Source organism: Drosophila novamexicana, unplaced genomic scaffold, assembly GCF_003285875.2.
Source record: "Drosophila novamexicana strain 15010-1031.04,08,12 unplaced genomic scaffold, DnovRS2.1 tig00000000-arrow-arrow-pilon, whole genome shotgun sequence".
Classification (NCBI taxonomy): Eukaryota; Metazoa; Arthropoda; class Insecta; order Diptera; family Drosophilidae; genus Drosophila; species Drosophila novamexicana.
This window is the reverse complement of record NW_020824763.1, coordinates 4434-25443: the sequence shown is the minus strand read 5'-3', so window position 1 is coordinate 25443 and position 21010 is coordinate 4434. Positions and strand designations below refer to the sequence as shown.

The 21010-nt window shown below is 40.0% G+C and overlaps 1 pseudogene; it reads right to left on the bottom strand.

Moving 5' to 3' along the window:
- Positions 1-16157: 16157 nt before the first annotated feature.
- Positions 16158-20765, bottom strand: LOC115765992 (annotated as a pseudogene).
- Positions 20766-21010: the final 245 nt, after the last annotated feature.

The following is a 21010-nucleotide window of genomic DNA, read 5'->3' as shown; positions in this document are numbered from 1 at the left end:
CCCCCTTTAATAACCTGCCAAAATTGTGAACCATACCAAATTACTATATATATGTTAGGGTATTACGACTTCGGCATCGCAAAAGAAAACAGTATCTGCGATTTCTTGTTTTATTTTTGGTTTGCTGTTTGGCGTTTTGTTTGTCTTGTGTTTTGTCATCTTTGTTATTGTTATTATGTGTGAATAATTTGCATTTGGGATGCGCTAACAATTATCTGATATACCATTTTGGTCCACAAAGATAAGGCCTGACGCTTTATAGACAATTTTTTAATATTTCATTTTTATACAAAACATATTGTGACTGATTATTTGTTAGCCAGCGGCAGCAGCCTCAACTTGGCCATTAATGAATAAATGTCTGAAATGCTTTGATTTGGCCTGTAATACGTCGCTTGAGCCCATGTATCATCGGGCCAGTTTTTGTTAGCCAACCGAACAATGGTAATTTATTCATTAATTGCAATGACTTTTCAAGTTTTTATTAACTTAAACAGCTGAAGTCGTTAATACTTACCATAGTTTATGAATTTGTTGTAGTTATGTAAGGGCAGCCAAACGTCTTGGAACTAATCAAGTCGAGAATATTGAAATATTTCCAGAGGTGCTTTAATAATGTGTTACTGCCCCGTAACCATTAAATTAACCAACTGGTACTATAAACTTGTGCATATCATTAATATTAGAAACTATCAGAACTAGATTTGATATCTATAGGTTATCTGTATATCACAATATACCGAACTTATTTATCCTCTTCGATTCTTTTATCTTATTCAATCTATCTAACACTTTATAATGCTCATCGTTTGTATCATTATGGCCAAAACTTTTGTGCCAAAATTTGTTCAGAAATTCGCAAAATCAATCGGCGAAATCGAAGAAAAGTCAATGAAACGTGTTTGGCCAATTTCTCAAAATATCAGAATTTGATATGTTGTTGGTTCGGTTTCCAGCTGATAAGTGTCTTATGTTTAATTGTGTTGGGTAATGTGTTCATTACGTTTAGTGTTTATATAGAATAAACTGGTTTCATGGCTTTGCCTTCGTATTGATATATGGCTTTCGCTTATTAGTGTGCACTATAGAAAATCTATGGGTAGTTTGAAAGAACATTCTCTATCGCCAGGCACGTAGCATCTTAACATTAAACCATCGTACGGTCATACAGTTGGTATTGTATTAGAATTATGAAATTATGCAAATGAAAATTATGATTATTTGATCGCAGATAACACCCTACAATGGCGCTGATTTCAATCTTGGGGTTGATCGCAGCACGTAATACTTTTGGCAAACATCGATTGGGAGACATTTATAATCGGGCATGACAGCATAAATAATAATTACGATACAATTATGACATTTGGTTTGTCAGAAAATATGTTTTCGTTCAAGGAATTTGCATAAATTTGGCCTTTAGCCCTTTGCTTGTTCAAGTAAATCCGAATGCTAGTTGGAGTTTCCGCTGATTTAGAACCAGACCGCCAAGAGCAGATCGCAAACTTCCCACGGATCAGATCATGTTGAAACTAACGATATGTTAATATACGCACCACGTACGATCAGTACCCACATGTTCAAGATTATCAAGAGTTAACTGCATTTTGGACTGGGCAAAACCCCCTAACGGAAGTCGAAGCTGCTGCGGTTTCTGATCTGTCGCATGGCAAATTTTCCAAATGCTCTCGCGGTTTTTCACACACTTTCTCTTCTGCTCCCTGACTGCGAGCACTGATCTCAATTAAATCCGCTCGAAGCGACTCTATCTTTGGGACTTGTTTGATCAGATCCTGGCTTTGGAATTTCGAAAAAAAAAAACGTTGCACAAGTTGTGCTCGTCACTGTCTGGGCAAAACATGAGCTGCTGATCCCCGTCTAATGCTCGATAATCTATCTAAGCCACACGCAAGTTAAGCTTACGGGAAATAACGTAGTCAATGAACAGATCGCCTGGAAAGTCCCTCAATGAACAAACACACACATCTTGCGCTCTATGCGAGAACATGCAAATATCGTATGCCAGATCGTAACAGAGCATTGCCAATAATAATATTTGCAGTCCTTAGAACTGAAACTCGTGAAGATCAAGTCTAGTCGTCATAGCGATGACTGCGACATCTCTACTCATAAATTACGCTCAATGATCGTAAATAGTCTCATTTTATATAAATAACTTTAAATAGGATGAAAGATCACGACTTAGATACTGTTGTGAATTATATGTCTACGATATAAATAAGTGCCTATCGATCGTTTATAATACCAAGTATGTAAAATAATAGCCGATAAATTTGCTAAATAATTGTTTATAATTTATCACGAAATGGGCATGCCGTTGATATCCGGGTTAAAATCAATCATACAAATAAATATTTTGGCATTTCCTTAAAACAGGTGAAAACAGCTGCAAAACAATAAATATCAATTAACGTGTGTAGGTGGCCCACACACACATGCACACGCCGAGTGCAACGCATCGATTATAAATTATGATGAATATATGAATTCACTTATCAATTTTTATGATCTTCTATGCCCAGTTTTGATTTGCAGTGCCTGCCAACATGCATATACACATATACATATATATGTTATAAATGTATGTGCAGCGCTATTAAATCTGACCGGATGCATGCCCGCCGCCCACCCAACCGATCTTAGATCGGTGGCCAGTGCATGCCCCATTCGGGTCTGTTCTGTGGCAACAAGTGCATAACGCCAGTTGCCACGAAATTACTCAGTTATGCAAAGCGCATTTGTGCAACGATCCAGCGATCGACGACGAAGACGACGACGACGACGACGAACCATCAACTCTTGACGATCGTTGACGGTACGCCTTGGCATTCAGAACGCGCTGCGTTTCCTGCCCCCAGCTCGGGTCAAAAAACTCGCCCACACCGCAGCCGCAGCAACTGTTGTTGCAGATACAAATGGAAGGGAGGGGGTTAGTCGGGGACTTCGACTTGGGGTGAGCGTGTAACTGTTTTAATGCTTTATTAATTGATTGCCCTTTGGACGCATTTCGAATGCAGCCCCAGGGCCGCTTAAACGAACACAAGTTGAAGCCATAAAGACGTCTGGCTGGCGCCGCTTGTTAGGATTTAGGGGTACACAAATTCGGTATTCTTGAAGCTGTCGGGCATTAGCATGCCCAACGCTTTTGTTCTAACTGCAGCGCCATTCATGACTTTACTGTACTGTTCCATTTCCAATTAGTTGCACGTTCGGTATGCTAATGATCACCTCGGCGGAGGGGGCTTCAGTTGGTTTTTGCGGGGGACGAGGGGTAGGAGAGTTGATTTTCACCATCTCATGTCCTGGTGCTCTCTTCCGTCAGCTTTTGGTGGCGGCATTCGCAGCGGCTCTTTGACAAACTCACATGTCATTTGACTTAATGTTCACACGGGACAATTTATATGCTAATTTGCAGTGGGCATCAAAGGCCGCCGGTTGACAGACGTCCCACTGATGAAGGTGTTAGAAAAGTAATTACCTTGCATTTAAATGCTCAATTAGTGCGAAGACAACCAACCAACTAGCCAACTATCTAGCCAAGCCAAACAACAAAGGCGCACTTCAGCACCAACCAAAGCCCAAGACCCTACGAGTCTTAACTGGCCCCATTGCTTGTCGGACGCTTCATGTGATGATCGTTTCTTGTCTTGATTGGTGGAACCGCGCGCATGTCACAAACAAGCGCAACGAACTTCAAACGAACCCACTTGCACTTACCTTTAAACACCTCCCCCAACTGATGCTATCCGCAGGTATCAGCCCTTGGTTTAACACGCAAGCCCATTTCGATTTTCACCTGACTGCCAAAATGATTTAGCAACATCACATATCAGTTGAAATCAGACCTAAACTCTTTATTCATTTCTTTATAATGTTCTGGTTTAAACTCTTGTTTATTCGATTTGTCCATTTAGGGATATTAGCCTAATAAATCTGAACTCCAATACAGGATATTCTCTATACTCATTATCATCACAATTATTTATGCAGAAACTCTGCTTAGATCCATATAATCCTCCACATCCTTAGCTTTGATTATTCTCTTACTTTCCTATTTACTACCTTTATCAAGTTGCAAATGTTCATATCTTAATGAAAATTTCCACCTGTTTTTCACTTCACTTTCGCTTCCTTGAAGTGCCATGTTTTCCCTCTCCGCCTCCACCCCCACGTCGAAGATTCGCTCTAATATCTTGTCACCTTTGTGCGGTGTCAGCACTCGAGCAACAGCTTTCCCTTGTCAAATATGCACTCTATTACTCAAGCTGACTGAGAGTCTGCCTGGATGCAAGTCTCATTTTTTAGCACCTTATCTTAATTCACTGAAGCATCAAGTGGCCAGCTAGCACTTTGTGTGCTCAACTTTCCCTTGGCTCCTTTTTAGGTCGCTAATCTATAAATATACTAAGTGATCTGCAAATTGCCGCTCGCGGTGACTGTCTTTGAGTTTGTCACACGCTTTCCCAGGCTGGACGGTGGTACCCCTACTGCCTGGACGTGAGCCGTTGCCTTAAACTCCTAAATTATAATAAACGTGTAATCGTAATGTGTGCTTATGAACATAATCCTGGGGTGATTTGGCATGAATTAGCGATGCTAAATGTCACAAGACCAAATGATATCAGTTCAGTTCAAAGCGACAGCAGAGCGCTGGCTGATCTCTCATCTCGGTGGTCGCTCCCCAACCGGTCCACGGATCATAAAAATCGGAATCCGCAATTTCAATCCAACTGAACGATTGATTCAAATGTGCATGCGAACGCATTTCGCAATGCCAAACACATAAACTCCAAAGTGTACACAACAGTTGACTCCGGGAATGGGAATGGCAATCGCATTGGGAATGGGAATGGAAATGGGAATCGGAATGGGCTTAAATGGATGCACAGTTATGGTTGACTTTCAGCTCAGCCTGCGGGTCCTGCACTTGTTCTAGCAGCCACAGCTATGTTTATACTCTTAAAAATTTGCATTTTGTACCGCGTCTGATAAACTGGATGATCTTTCTCTAGCCCCTCTCTCTCTGTCTCTCTCTCTCGCATCTCTGAGCAGGGAAATGATTATATGATCGCGACGACATTTACGACACACTTTGTGGCTATTTATGCGGTGCATCCCGACAGGCAAAGTCTTCAACTTGGGTGGTATATCGAGCACCTTAAGCTCCGGCTGTAGAGACGCTCAAGACTCATTAGCCTCTACGGTTGTGTTCGGCTTTCCAGCTCTTCAGCTCTTCGGCTCTTATTCGCTTGGGCCATAAATATTTTGATTTGTGGTGCTGCAGTTTTCAACTGGAGTACTCGCAGCGGCTGTTTCCATTTGACGATTTAATGGGCCATCAAAACGCTGTTGGTTGAGAGAGCTCTGTTAGTTCATCCAGTTGAACCCCGTATTGAACTTTGACTAAAGCTGCTCAAGTGTTTAATGGTCAGCCGGAATGGAATGCAAATCTTGTGAAAGCGATCACAGCAAATTGAAAATCATATTTGTCTTGCCCTCCCAGCTTTCCCATACAGCCAAAAAAATGTTCGTCTCCCTCTCTCTCTCTCTCTCTCTCTAACGGCATTACAATCAAAATGTGGAACAAGTTCAATCGCAACGCCCTTAGGGCGTTCAAAGCCAAGCCGAGGCTGACTATCATCAATAGGCAGGCAGCATCGATCTACCAACTGGCAACTGGGCAACGATCGCAACCGCACCCGCACCACAATGCAGCATCACTCGTGATCATTGTTTGATGTCTGTTGCCAATGTGGGTGTGTGGTTGTGTTCGGGGCTGTGTGGGAGTCTGGGACGGGATTTGTTTTGGGAAAGCACTGGTAGACATGCGAGACTTTGATGCAGATCGCTGACCATCTCATTCAAGGAGAGCAACTATTAAGAGCCTAGACACCAAGTGTACTAACTGGGTCCTAATACTTACATTAGCGTAGGAGCTCCTGCTATGGATCAGACATTAATATGCTTCCAGCATTCAATTAGTCAGGTCTACCTATTACCCTAAACTTACCTTTAGAGGATCTATAGATCGATGACTAATTATTAAAGACCCTTCGCTGTGGAAATTCCGCTTCAGTCTTTCAGTCAAAGATCAACTAACAAATCCTTCGGATGTCCCAGTCCAAAGTCCTGTTTTGATCGCTCAACCTTAAACCTTTGGCGGACAGTTTGTTTTTGGGAAATATAATTCGCTTCAGTGTGGACTGTAGATCAGCAAATTAAGATCTGGAAACGGCATGTCAAAGCCGTTTATCTGTGAGCTGCTGTCATATGGCACTTCTGCAATGCTCTAATCCGTGACCATTTTGCACTGCGATCGTGCGGTAAAAATTCCAAGGTTTGTCAGCTCGTTGGCCTTTGGTCACCTGAGCTTAATTTGAGGCTGTTGCTTCCCTTTGGTTGGGTTCGTTTGCGGCGTTGATAGCAACGATTCGATAAGTTTTTCTCACACACACGAAGCTGTAAAAGTGGAAAATGGAAAGTCAGGCGATCGCAAAGATCGCGCCGATCAAATATGTTATAGAAAATTGAGCACATACCGCAAACACAATGCAACAGAGATAGAGACAGGGGGAGAGAGAGCGATTGAGAAAGAGTGAGACGGGGGCAGAGACAAAACATTTGCTCACTTTGATTTGTTTATTTGGCTGCCACACGAATCTCAAGCTCCCTGGCAGCAGCAGCAACAGGCAGAAGTTTGCTTCAGCTTCTCCTGGCCGCAAGTTGACCTTTCACTGCACCGCAGCAGCGCCGATTTGCCGGAAGCGCTCACCCAAAATATATCACCAAGCGAATATCTACAAAAATGATGATTGGAGCAGCCGCACAACAATGAGAGGGCACAGCCGAGCACAATCTGAAACGAGCTGGACCTCAAGCTGCAGCTAGAGATGTAGCTGGAGCTGGAGCTGAGGCTGACGCTGTAGCTGGAACTGGCCTAGGCTTTGGAAAATAGTAAACAATATCTGTAAAAATAAAAACGCCCAACGCCGCTGCAGTTGCCAATGCCAAATGCCCATTGTTGTCTTGCAAATGTAATGCGGCCCCCGGCGATGAGCCAACCAAACCGAGTTCAATTTGGTAGGCAGCCAGACAAGAAGTGGCCTGCGACTGGCCTCTAACTGGCCAGTTCCATGCAGCAAGCGGCTCAAGCGAAGGGTCAACATTGTGAACTAGTTCAAATCATTTGAAAAAATCACACGCATTCAGCTTACGGGCTGGACCCCACCCGTCTAGTGTAGCTCTATTAGGTAGCTTTAACCAGCAGTTGCTCGTTGGCACCCGCTTCCTTATGGTTTAAACCGCTGCCTATTTTTATTAAGGAAGGTCTTTTGCTTGTCCTCGAATGTTTGGCTGCTCTGCAAATGGCGGGTCAATGTAGTTGGAAAAGTTTGAGTGGAAAGGTAATGCTGTAAGCTTAAAGATAAAAACTTATTTTTGTATTTTTGTATGATTCGTATAGCTAGCGCAGACCAGGTGTACTTTCTTCTATGCTGTAAATTATAAAAAAAAACGTATTTTTAAATATTGCCTTTCTATGTGATTCTCATGAATTCAAGTAAGCCCTACTGGCTTTGATTATAAATATTATATAAAAAAAACTATGTTGGCAATCGAATACACTTTAAGTATTCACTTAAAAGGGATTTGCCTGCCAGCTTTTAAATTATCAATCTGCTCTTTTGCTTCGCACAACCGAGACTTCTACAGAAATAGTTAGATAGTCTAGGATATTAGTTCCCCATTTGTCTGGTTCATGGGACTTGCATGTCAGGTTGCAGTTGTTATCGCTCAATCGATGGACCTGCGATATGATCAAAGGCATTCTTTGAGAATGCTAGACACAGGTTGCTGTCATTCAATGTGGGCCTTGGCCATAAAGTGCTATAAATTACTCTATTCAAGCATAAGCCAAAGCTATCGCCAACGAGCAATCAGAGGAAAACAACTGGGGAATACTCGCAGACATGCTCCTCCGACTGGCTTATTGAGCGGGGCAGGTGAAGGGCTCTGTTTGGCAAAAACGTGCAGTCCTTACAAATTATGTTTAATTAAAATTTCTGTATTAAATATGACACAATGCTCCGAATTCCGGCGCGAAATGTCTACCCCATTGCCCCAAGGCCCCAACGTTCCAGCTGTAATTATTATAGCACCCGAATCTCCCGCCAAGCCCAACGAACTGTGACTGGGAACCGTCAGATCTGAGGGCTGTCCTTGCCTCTGGCAGGCGCATCATTTATGATTTTGTTTTATTTATAAAATGCCCATCATTTTAGCTCGTAGGCATCCTAACCAAGCACTCGCTCACTCCCCCCGCCCCCCTCATAAGATCTTCTGCTGATGCTGATGCGACGTTGTCGATGATGATATTTACAATTTTTTTGCGTACATTTGTCGCATAGTTTGGGCCTGGCCCGGAGCCGATCTGTTGGCCATTCGCGCCCAAAACCAACAGCCAGGCCACAGCAACAAGCATTGTGTCCATATCTGGTGTTATGACAAATGCTGTATGTAATTATTGTATATATTTTGTAGCATTGATCGCACAGAAGGACTCTCAGACTTAGTACCTTTATGTCTGTCCGTCTGCCCGTCTGCCATGTCTCATGCCTTTGGGGCAAAAGATATCAGAAATGTCGCATATTAATAACGCCCCGGATGGGGACATTTCGTGTGCTGCGTTTTGTGCCTTAATTAACCCTTTTTAAATTGGGCATAATTAGGGGAGCCAATACACTGCAAGAATTCTTATCTAACAAGCTATAAGGAAAGAGTAAATAATTTTTTATTAAATATTAAGAATACAACTTAAATATACAAAAACATTAACGAGACAGTTAATAATGTTTTAGTTAACATTAAGAATTCACATTAAACTAGGACAAATTTGGATCTGAGTCTGTTGTAAATTCGATTAAGTTTCGATAAAGTGAAGGGAATTGGGAGTCCAGTAAAAGTTTTTTTTTGTTAATAATTAATTTCATATTTCAGCATTTTTAATATTCACCAATTGTAACATTTAAGACAACTTTTTAACAAATTTATACATTTTTTTTATTTTCTATAATGGTTATTTCTTATATCCCTGTTATTATTATTATTATTATTTTTGCTCAGTGTCTTCCACAATCGTCATCTCATCATTATATCATTCACATTCGTTAATATTTTCGAAATTTTTTCGCGTAATTTGTTGATATCAATTTACACAGAGCCCAGCGGCTCTGGGATATAATTATATCATTTCGATTGATCATGCGCCGTGAGTCTCGTATAAGATACCGAGTTTAAAGACATAATTGAAATACCAGACAGAATCCACATTTAAGCGCTGCCCTGCTCACTCTCTCTTTCTCACTCTCTCTCTCTCTCTCTCTCTCTCTGTCTATCTCTCGAGAAGTAAAGTTCTAGCAGTGTATGAGCTGGGCTCCAGTTTAGAATTCAGCAGTGCTCAGCTCAGCCCAGCTCCAGTAGAGCACAGCGGGTGTGCTATATAATTGAAGGACAGCTCCGAAGTTCGGTAGACAGGTGCAGGGAGCACTTGAGCACTGCATTTGCGGGCTGAGTGCGGGGCTGAATTGTTGCTGCCACTTGACGATGATGAATGTGCGTCTTTTGAGCTGTGATCGAGGATCGGACATAAATGGTTTGATTTGTTGGCAGCTCCTCGCAGCCGCCAACTCTTTCAGCTACCAGCTACTCGATATTTAAAGCAACTTTCCACACTACCAACAGCAACAACAACAACAATAACGAGAACAACACTCAATTTTATGTTGGGCGACAAGCCCTAAAAGGCCAAAACACGCGCACAGCCCAACAACACAGAACCGTGCGGAGCCGTCAAGAACCCGAACCGAACCGAATCCAACGGAACTGAACTGAACTGAACTGAACGGGGGTCTAAGTATATACTTTAGTATTTATTTGCGCTGCACAATTTGGACACACGCTGCATACCAAAAAATGTGCACGTAAAAGGATACTTTTGGTCCAGTCCAAACCCAGTCCAGACCCGCCGTGCCCCCCCCTCTGGGTAACCGGCAACTGGCAACTGGGAACGAGGCAAACGCCAATAATTTATAAAGCGGACAATAAAATGTTATCAAAAAATACAACAAGAGGCGCACGCGGACAGCCTGAACTAAATGCCGCACGCCTGCGCAATGCTCAACAAGTTGTTCAATGGCTAGCCAGGGGGGAAAGCAGTTGGTCGGCCAGGGTGTGCCAAGGGCAGGGGCGGGGCGCATTGGGATAAGAGTCAGACAGACAACGGCCTGGCAGCCCTATGTTGGGTGAGCAGCGAGAGCCGAGAGCTTCCTCTGAGTTGGTCGTCTCCAGCGTATGTTGATGATATATGAAATCATATAACAGCAATCGGCAGGCACACACCAGACACACAACAACACACAGCACACACACACATGCACAGCTGCAGATGTGTGTAGTTTATTAAATGACAACCACTTGAAGCGCTTTATGCCGCTTTTGCTCTGGTGCTTTGGCCCAGGGCCCAATGGCTGGCTCTCGCTTTATTTATGACACTTCAACAAGTTGCTTAGAGAATTTGCCTTACTTTATTTATGGGTTCTGCTGAGAATTTCATTAAATAAATTCGAAATAAGGGCAACTCTCTTGATCTTCTACAAAGATAAAGTTGTAAAAAACGCATTAATAGACAAAGCTGGAGAACTTCTTTGAGTTTATGTAATATGTGATTTTTTGTTTGGTTTTTGCCAATTTATTTTCTTATTCAACATATAAATCATGTTTGCATAACATTAGGGCAACTGCTTGTGCTTTTCTATTCTAAAGTTCATTTAATCAAAATAAATAAGATTTTTAAGTAAATCGAGAATATTTTAAGCTAAAAGCTGAGAGCAAGCGCCTTCCATATCGTGTCTTAAAATATATAAATAATCGATTAGAAAATACAGTGACAATAATGGGCAACCCATATACAAACGTATATATAGCGTATATATATTTATATAGAAATTGATCATAAAATGTGCACGACACGTTTCGAAATTAAATCATTTTAGTTGAGCATTCGGCGTTGGCTGAGCCTGGGTAGACCCGAGTCTCCCAGCCATACGAGGACTAGGCCATAAAACTCTATGGCGATTGCGACATTTAAATGATTTTTATAACACTTCAACGATTGTGTGTGTTCTTTTTTTTCCCATTTTTCGTGTTTTAATCGATTTCTTTTACGGCGTGGCAAAATTTTAATGACATTCTCTATTGTATTTGGAATATGCAAAAGGTTCAAATGGTTTTCTGTGCATTTTTTCACTTCTTTAATGTATTTTTTTTGCCCTTCTGAGTTTTATTAAATTATATAAATGAGACCATAAAGTTCCAAATAGACGGTTATTGTTGTTGCTGCTGCTGCTGCTGCTGCCCAAAAGCGTGTTAAAATTGGACTAATGGCTATTAATTTAGGCATCAGCTCAGCCCCACTCGATGGCATGTGGAGTTTCCATTCGAAATCGAAGCTAATGAAATAGAGTTATTTGAGTCTGCCCACTAGATCTTTGGGTAATTGAATAATTGTGGCAGCGGCTGTTTAACTTTCTCCATTCAAAATTAAATCACTTTGTGCACACGTAGCTCCGCCTTTTGGTTGCCAGATAAGATCGAGATCGGCCCGGTAGGCTGGCACCTTAGCGGCGCCTTAAACGAACAGCAATTTGGCCGTTTGTCGAGTCTATCGGGGCGACACATTTGCGTGCCAATGGCGTAATTTACCACTTAACATATCAATTGTGCGGCTATTAATCAAACAAGCCGAGCTTCAAGAGATTCGTGGCGATACCGAGTCCAGAGTCGGCCGAGCAGCGCCGGGTCCAGCAGTTTTTGTTGCCTGCTTTGATTTGTACGCATCGCTTGTCAAACACCGAAACAATAGGCGTGGGCGGGCACAGGGAAAGAGTAAAATAATATAAAATCAAATAAAGAAAAGAAAAACAAAACAAAGCCAACTGGCATAAAAACATTTTTGCCTCATATCGTAAATGTCCATCAAATCATATTGAGAGCATAAAAAGATAGAATTTTTTAACACCTTTTTTGTACTGCCATCTCCACTCGAGTTTCTACATTGTGCGGCGCTTGCCACAGTAGCCCTCCCCGCACTCTTGACGACTCATTGGCAGTTAGACATCGACATCGACATCGAGCTGCCCGAGCTGCCCGAGCTATGGCCAGTCGATAAACGTCTGCTTCTGGCATTCCTCAATCCTCAATCCTTCAACTCGATCTCGAGCAGCAACTATTTCATTCAGCTTGTCAAAAGACGGCGTCTAATTGCTTTTGTCTGCTCCACAAAGGTGCGCAACATCATTTGTAACGCACTCCAAGCCACAGCAACAAAATCCAAAGTATAACAACTCAATAAACGAAACTCTGTTTCCAATTCTACAACACGGCGTGCCACTCCAAAAAACACTTTAAGCGCCAAATCTTTGATCTTTTGAATAACTGACCCAACTTGACTGCCACAAGTTTTGTCTGTTTGCCCGAAAATCGAGTCATACTGCATTATATTCATAAATGTTGTGATCTACAGAAGTCTACAATATATGTTAAGAACTTGATTACAAGTTAGAATCAAAAAAACAATAAAACAATTCTTTCGAATTGCTAAACACAAGCTGCCTAAAAGTAGGCAAAGTAGACATATACAAATTGGAGCTCCGTTTAGCTTAAGTTTCGATTTGTGGGTTTCCAGATTCGAGCTTGATCGGTGAAATATATTTATTATTGCATATAACTCAACGTAATTGATTTCTGTTAGAAATACAAATACAACTAATTGTGACACAATTGAAACGTGCAATAAATTAACCCAATATATATCTAGTATACTATTTTAATGCACACATTAAAAGTTCATTAAGCTCCAACATATTTGTTTATTATGCAAGTCATCTAGATTATTTTTTTGTATAAAAAGCATTGACAATCGCTTTCAAGCTGACTTCTTTTTTTAAAAAATAATGAATAACCGCGCTTGCCTGTGGCAGCTCTTAATGCTGACTCTACTGGCACTTGGTCAGGCTTAGGTAGGCAATTAACTTATTCCCGATTAAGTTAAACATTCTCCATTTTTACTTTCACTATACTCACAAAGCGTCCTTTTACTGTGGCGCTCAAGAACTTCAGCTGCGTGGCCCTTGTGCCTGCCATTACGAACGAGTTCAGCTGCATTTTCAATAGAAAACGCAACGATCCTTCCATGAGCGTGCGCTTCAAGCTCAACGAGGCAGTCAAACAGTTTAGTGTCCTGGTGGACTTTGATATTCTGAAAAGGGATAACACCAAAATGAGCGTAGCTCATATCAAACTCGATGGCTGTCAGTACTTGAGGTCCGCGTTTAAAACAACTTTTATGGCAAGATATTCACCAGGCTGCAGAAACTGGGCAATTTGCCCAAAAACTGCCCGGTTCAGGCCGTAAGTAGTGTAATGTTCTTATTACAAAAAATAACAAATCAAATTACTTGGCTTTTAGAACAAACTCTTTGAGATACGCAACTAAACAATTACACTGGACAAAATTCCTGTCGCAATGCCCGCCTTGACATACCACGTGCGAATTAAAATATTGAAATTTGATCAGACTATTGGCGATGTCCTTCATTGAGGCGGCTGTTGTAAATAAAAGGACTCTGATCAATTATACGCTCTTTATTCCTGTCTCTATACAGGAGTATTGCAATTTGTTTTAAAGTGTATTTTTTATACCCTCTCTCAACCTAGAGAGTATTATAATTTTGTAATAAAATGTGTAACGCATAGAAGAGTTCATCCGCCACCCCATAACGTATATAAATTCAAGATGAGCATCAACAGCAAAGTTGATTCTAGTCTCACATACCACTACACTACACAACATTCGTATTGTATATATGCTCCCCGAGAATCTGCTCACCTAATTCTTTTCGAAAAGAGATATATTTAAGGGATGGTAAGGGAATGGAATGAAGGGCAACCATATTTGATAACAAACAGTTAATTGCAATTTAATAGTCTATGGACTTTTACTCCTTTTTATTGGGCTCAGGGAATCAACATAAAATAGTTCCACAATTTGTCCTACTGCAATATATCGTATGATTCAATATCTGAATAGGCACGGCGAATTTAATTTAAATTGAGGCGCGCAATGTTTCAGAAATTTCCCCTAGTGTTGCAAAACGATTTTCGTACGAAATGCTGCTAAAGGATTTCCGTAAAAAGGATAAAATGTGAAACGGTTATTCCGGAATTTTAGAACCTGGCTTTTAATATTTTAAAATTATATTCACAAATTGTGCCTTAAAGTCTTAACCCAGCTAATCCAACAAATATTTCTGATTGAAATTCTCTGTAGCTATCGGATGAATGGACTCAGAAGCTTTCTCACAATTTCGTTCCATAAATTAAAATTAACCCTTGTTTTGTTAAAAAAAAGAAACAACTAACGAAACGACAAATGTTAATGATGCATTGAACAATAATTTCGTTGCTTATCAATATAGATATTAAATATACATTACATTCATTATAATTTTGCTCTATTAAAATGAATTTTATTTATTTGTTGTCGTTTTTTAGCTTCCCATTCTATAAAACCGGCTGCGTTGAGCTGTTTAAACGGAGTCTTTTTGCCAAACAAAATGGATTATCGCGCTTGGCAGTGGCCGCTATTTCTCACTCTGTGGAGCCTTGCTCAAGGCAAGGTGGGCATCGAATTTGATTTATATTATCTCATTAGGGATTACATTTAATAGTTTTCTTACCTCCCACAGCGACCCTTTACAATAGAGCTGCACAACTTTACCTGTGTTATTGTTATCCCACAATTGGGAAAGAACTAACCTGTATCCTGCACCGTAAGCGCGTTGCTCCCGCCGTATCTGTTTTTTTTCAGTCTATACGAAACCCAGAATGAGTTCAGCCTAGTCTTTCAAAGGGATCTGCTCAAAAAGGATAATAGCAAACTAAACCTAGCGAACAATAAACTCGATGGCTGCAAGTTTCTGGCTCCATCTACGGCAACAATATTTACGGAGGAAAGTTCTTTAAACGTATTCAAGTGTTAGCAATTACCCAAAAATGTCCACTTCGCGGCGTGAGTACAAATTGCTTTTTTATTAGATAATATATTGTAATACCCAAGTTTTAATATTAGAAGAAGCTCTATGCAATACGCAACTATACGATACTTGCCGATGAACTGCCACCAAATTTGCCCGAATTGACATATCTGCTACGACTGAAAATAATAAAAGCTGATGATGTTGTTGCCGATGTCCTTGTTGTCGGCAAAATCATCCATTGAAATGTGCTTCTTCTTAAACATTTTATGAGTACAGACATGCATATACTCTTACAAAAACAAACGCTTAGCATAATAAAGAACAGAAGCGGGATTTTGACTATTTTGAAACGGCTTTGATAGATATGGCCAGATCGTCTTGGCTGTTGAATCCGATCAATAGCATATATACTTTATTTATAGAGTACAAGTTGTCTTCTAATGCCCGAGTTAAAGCCATTCATCCATTTTCTTTAAGAACAGGGTGTTCAACTTACGCGCAAAACAGATTTGATATAAGTCGGAAAGCCTAAAAGTATGCAATGTGTGTTTGTAGCGGCGAATGAATCTGTGTACTTTGAGGCTGTGGCGCGGCGAATTGTAGCAGGAATTTCTTCAGTGTTGTAAAGCGCATACGTTTTTTTGCCTTAACCGCAACTGTGAAACGGGTAACTTTTTCCATAGCAATCAGCTTATCAGCATAGTTGACATTGGCGCGAAATTGAAATGAAAAAAGTTTTACAAGCAGCGAAATTTATTGAAGAAATAGTTTTTTAGTGTACTATAGAACAAAAAACATTCAGTTCTAGAGCCTAAACTTTTTAAAATTAGTACAGATCACCAGAACAACAACTATTGTAACATTTCAAGTTATATTTAAATAATTAATTTAAAAAGCTTGTACATAAGAAACTACAAAAGCGCACCCAAAAAATATAACACATCCATTTTAGGCCATATATATGCATGTATATGTATAGTATATATATATATATATATATATATATCTATTTCAATTTTAATTTCAATTTTCGATGCTTTGCCATAATCGCATTATTTTTGAAAGCAAAAACATTCGTAAAATGCTTTTAATTTTATTGTTTAGTTATTTTTGTTTGCTTGTTTGTTTTGTCTTTAGTTTAGGAATAGAAATTCGCAATGTATATTATATACATTATGTATGCGCACATATTTTGTTAAAAACAATAAAGTAACAAATGTCTTAGGGATTACATACAATAAATAGTTTATATTTGCCATACCCGATGCATGCACGTATGTATATATATATATATATATATATATATGTATATGTATATGTATTTATATTTATATGTTTGTTTGTATTTGTATATGCATATGCTGTTTATTATCATCATATTTATATTAGCCACATTTCATAGAAGTAAGCATTACTATCTGTACAAGAATTGTATTTATGAGAAAGAGAGACTTTTATATGGCCTGCGAGGTGTCGCCATCCTCCAAAATGATGCTGCACGGAATAGAATTTAAATGAATATAATTAAATTATATAAAATGTGTTAACTCACAGGCGTTTTCTCAACGATTTTCGCTTTCTGCGCAGCTTTTTGTATGTAAATTTGCTCGGTGAGATTTTATAGTCTTCATCGAATTCCAATTCGAGTTAATGAGATTTTGCAAATTCAATTGGCAGTCCTGCAAAGAAATATTAATGATTGTCACCAGAGAGATATGTTATATACGAATATACCTCGAGATTTTTGAAATGCCAACGGGAATTGCTTGGCGAGCCGCCATCCCTGGACAACTGGCTAAGACAGGTGCGCATCGAGGGCCAGCATTGGCAGCGTTTATTGGTTATCTCGCAGCCCGGCTCCAAGACAATGGACTCGTTCTGCGTGCAGTTGCTAAGCTGATTAAATGTCAGCGCTGTCAGGTGTTGCAAATCTGGCGGAAGAAAAGCAACACCAATTGATTATGGGCCATATATTAGACGCGTATGTCTATGAAGTATATTCAGGCTAAAATATAAATATGCAAAAGCGCAGTTTATTCAATTTTAACCTAATTTCCAATTTTCCAATTTCATTAACTTTATTTGCTTATAGAAATTTCTTTATTCTCTGTTCTGCGCTTAATCATGGATTATCGCTTAGTATATTTAATGGTAGTTGGTAAATGGAATGTTATTATGTTTATCTAAACGTTAAACCCGTTTCGTATTTGCATATTGGAATTAGCTATTCATATTTTATTTATGAGTTAATATTTGCACTCGCTGCTTACCCATGCACACGCCCAAGCCGCTGCTAATGGGCAATTTGGTGACACACTGAAGGGGCGGCTCGCATTGGCCGGAAAAGCCGCCGGGTCCGCCGCAGGATTCGCCGAGAGTTTTGGCGCAAATGCGACAGCATCTGCACATTGAATATAGAATTAGAGCAAGTACACACAAACACACACACACATGCGAATACGAATCGAACCGAATCGCATAAAATGAATGATATTTATGTGGAGTCGAGTGTAACTTACTGGCAGGGATCCCAGAGCATTAGGCCCTTGCCGGGGCAGTCTAGGGCGCGTTATGACATCGCATTCCTTGGGATTGCAGTAGCATTTGAGTCCATTTACCACATTGTTGCTGCCAGCTGCTGCCATTATCAGCAGCAGATAGCAGCACAAATAGATGAGATAGATCCGTACGTTTAAACGACCAAAATAACTTCCGTTTCCTCGCATCCTATGCGGAAGTTTCGCTTTGTTGTTGTTCTGTTTGACTGACGTTCCGGTTGCTGATGCTGCTGCTACTCCTCCTCCTCCTCCTGCTGTTGCTGTCCTTCTCTTTGCTGCTGTCCTTGTGCGTACGACTATATTCATGCCATTGGCATTGAGTACACTCGCACCCATGCCCACGCCCACAGTCGCTGGCGCAAGCCTAACTCCCTTAGGTTCTGCCCTTCCGCCCATTTATAGGCAATTTTTATTGTATTCCTGGCTTCGGTTCGGTCTGTTTGGTTTGTTCCGTAGCTCGCCCAGCAATTTGCATGTTGACTGCAAACCAAAGCGTTGTTAAATGATTAAAATGCCATAAACTATGCCACGCCCAGTGGCCAAGGGTCTTTAATGGGCTTTATGTAACTGCCGCATGAATTTCGGAAAATGACATTCAGCCTAATTTTACCGCATTACGGCGCCAGCATACTTTTCGGTGTGCCTGGCCTAATCCTACTGCCCACACCGCCCCGTCCCGCCTACACCGCATGGAAAACTGTTTCTGTTTCAATTGCTATTTTTGTTTTTCATAGCATACTTTTGTGGCGCATATTTAATTGGGTTCCATTCTATTTCGAATGCAAACCCCTTTTCTCTGCCATTTCGACCAATTAATTGTGTATATAAAATTAAATATCAGCTTAGTGCATGCGTGTATTGAATATGCATGCAATTTTACTGTTGCACAACTTAATAATATGTACTTTTCCATACCGAATTATAACTGACGCCTGCCTAAAGCTGTTCCGAAAATCTCCCACAATACTCCATTTAACTGCATAAAGCATACTTTTAGGCAGGCATTTTATGATTTTATAATTTTATGTATTTATTTGATTGCTTAAAGAACGCATAGTCAGGCCAGAGTACGATAAAGGAAAGAGTTGGGCATATTTGAGAGATGAGAGACAGGCTCAAGTTTTACAGAGCTCGCATTAAATCGCATATGATTGTTTTATCTGAGAACTGCGAAAGGGAGAAAGGTAATTGAATATGACTACTTAAAGAAAACTGGGTAACTGGGTAAATCTGCTGTAAGCACATAAATATATTAAAACAGATATTGCCTGGTTTATTTTGATATCGTTTATGATTTCATTCCGATTAAAGTCTAATTTAGTAGTCCAAACTGTTCGCTACTCGAATGCATTATATAGGTAATATAGGTTTTATGAATCTGCCTGACTGCCTAGATATGATATAACATAATAATATATATGTAATTCAGTCGGAATAATAGTAAAAAAATATTAGTATTTGGTCGGCTTGTCTGTTTAAATATAGTTCTAAATTTTGTCTTATTATATTTTGATTCATTTGCAAAAAGTACAATATTTAAATGTACTCTTCTTTTCAAGGGAATATAAAGTATATTGGCTTTTAATCTGTCTGTCTCTTTAAATTTTTTTCTGTAGACCTAATTTAAGCTGGAAACCTCAAACTCAAAGTCTAGCACATGTTTTTAGCTCTTATTTCATTGTGTATAGAGTATTGCGGTTGCACAGGTTCTTGTTGTTTATTATCATCAGCTTTGATGTCCGCAAATCTCTGACAGCTAAATAAAAAAAGGATTAAAGCAAACCTGACGTCGCGGCAATCTTCTTCTAAGCCCAACAACATCATGTAAGCAGCTTAAGGTCTGCATACAACGATTAGCCAACCGATTAAACAGATGATATCAAAATGGAAAGCATTTCCCTCTTAAATAAAACGCAGTCCATAGACAGCTGCTTGTAAATTTTCTATATGGATTTGATATTATCGCATATCGCATGCTACCTTATGTGATTTTGCAGCGCATATCTGTTAATTTATATGCTGTCAAAATTGACTTGCAGTTTGAAATCAATTACGAAAAATGCCCATTAAAAAATATTCATCATGTCCACGGAGTGAATGCAATTTTCGTTGAATTCAATTATTCCATGCGAATAAATTACTGAAATTTCATTTAATTTACACATGAGAAATATTGTGGCATTGTTGTGGCGAATGCGAAACACACGCACACGCCACACACACACTCAGGCACACACACACTCAAAGCTATGAGCCTGAAACGAAAATATAAACTTTTTTGTTATGCAAAATTAACTCAGAATTGATGCTAGGCAAAACTTTTGCGGTTATAAATGTTTTTTATTTTATTACAAACAAGAGTTAAACTTCAATAACATTTCTCAGTCTCTGTGTGTGTGCGTGTGTGTGGGCCAACTTATCTTAAATAGCAGAAAGAAACTTGCAAAATGATAGCTATTTGTGCGCGCCGCAAAGTATGCAATGCGTAAGTTGTCGCAATTCAAGCGAAACGGTAAGCGGGAATATCGCACAAAAAACTATTTGTAGTTAAAAATTCAAAGATACTTGAGTTCGTTTCACGAACAGGCGATGCCAGGCGCGATTTCGAGATAGGGTTAGGGGGAGGACAACCGATCGAATGGCCAAATAATCAAGATACCTCTTTGTGTGACATGGTTTATATACTAAGCATATATATATACGTATATATAGTGTCGCATATTTATTGTGTATGTTGTGTATTGAGAGCGAAACACTTGTGTATTTGTATTGCCTTGACCGCACACACACACACACACTTGTCCCATATATTGTTGTTTTGCTACGCTCGTTTGTCAAGCACTTTTCGATTTGCCATTTCAATTTGAATGGCAGCTTTTTGAGTGTCTGCATTTTCAAATTTCTCTTTTATTTTTATGGAAACTACACAAACTGAAAGTCAAGTATTTGGTTAGCCACTTGTCCACATACTCGATACACGCACACATACAACCACACACACACACACTCGCCCACACACACCTTGGCTCGCAGCACCTAACGACGTGCTTTTCTGTTGTACTAGGTCTCACTAGGGCTCTATGTTTTGGGTATTTGAAAGCCGTTCATTGGCCGCTCACGTTCGATTCAGACAACAGCGACGATGTTGCTGACGATGATGATGATGATGTTTGTGTTGATAATAATGACGCACTTTTCCCTCATGAATTTTTCATGCGCTTTTGTCTGCCACACGCGGCCATTTGAGGCAGTCGACTGACTAACCGAATTGAACACCTTTTGCCAGTTGGTCCTGCTGACAGGGAAAACCAAAGGAAAACACACACAAAAATTTCCCAC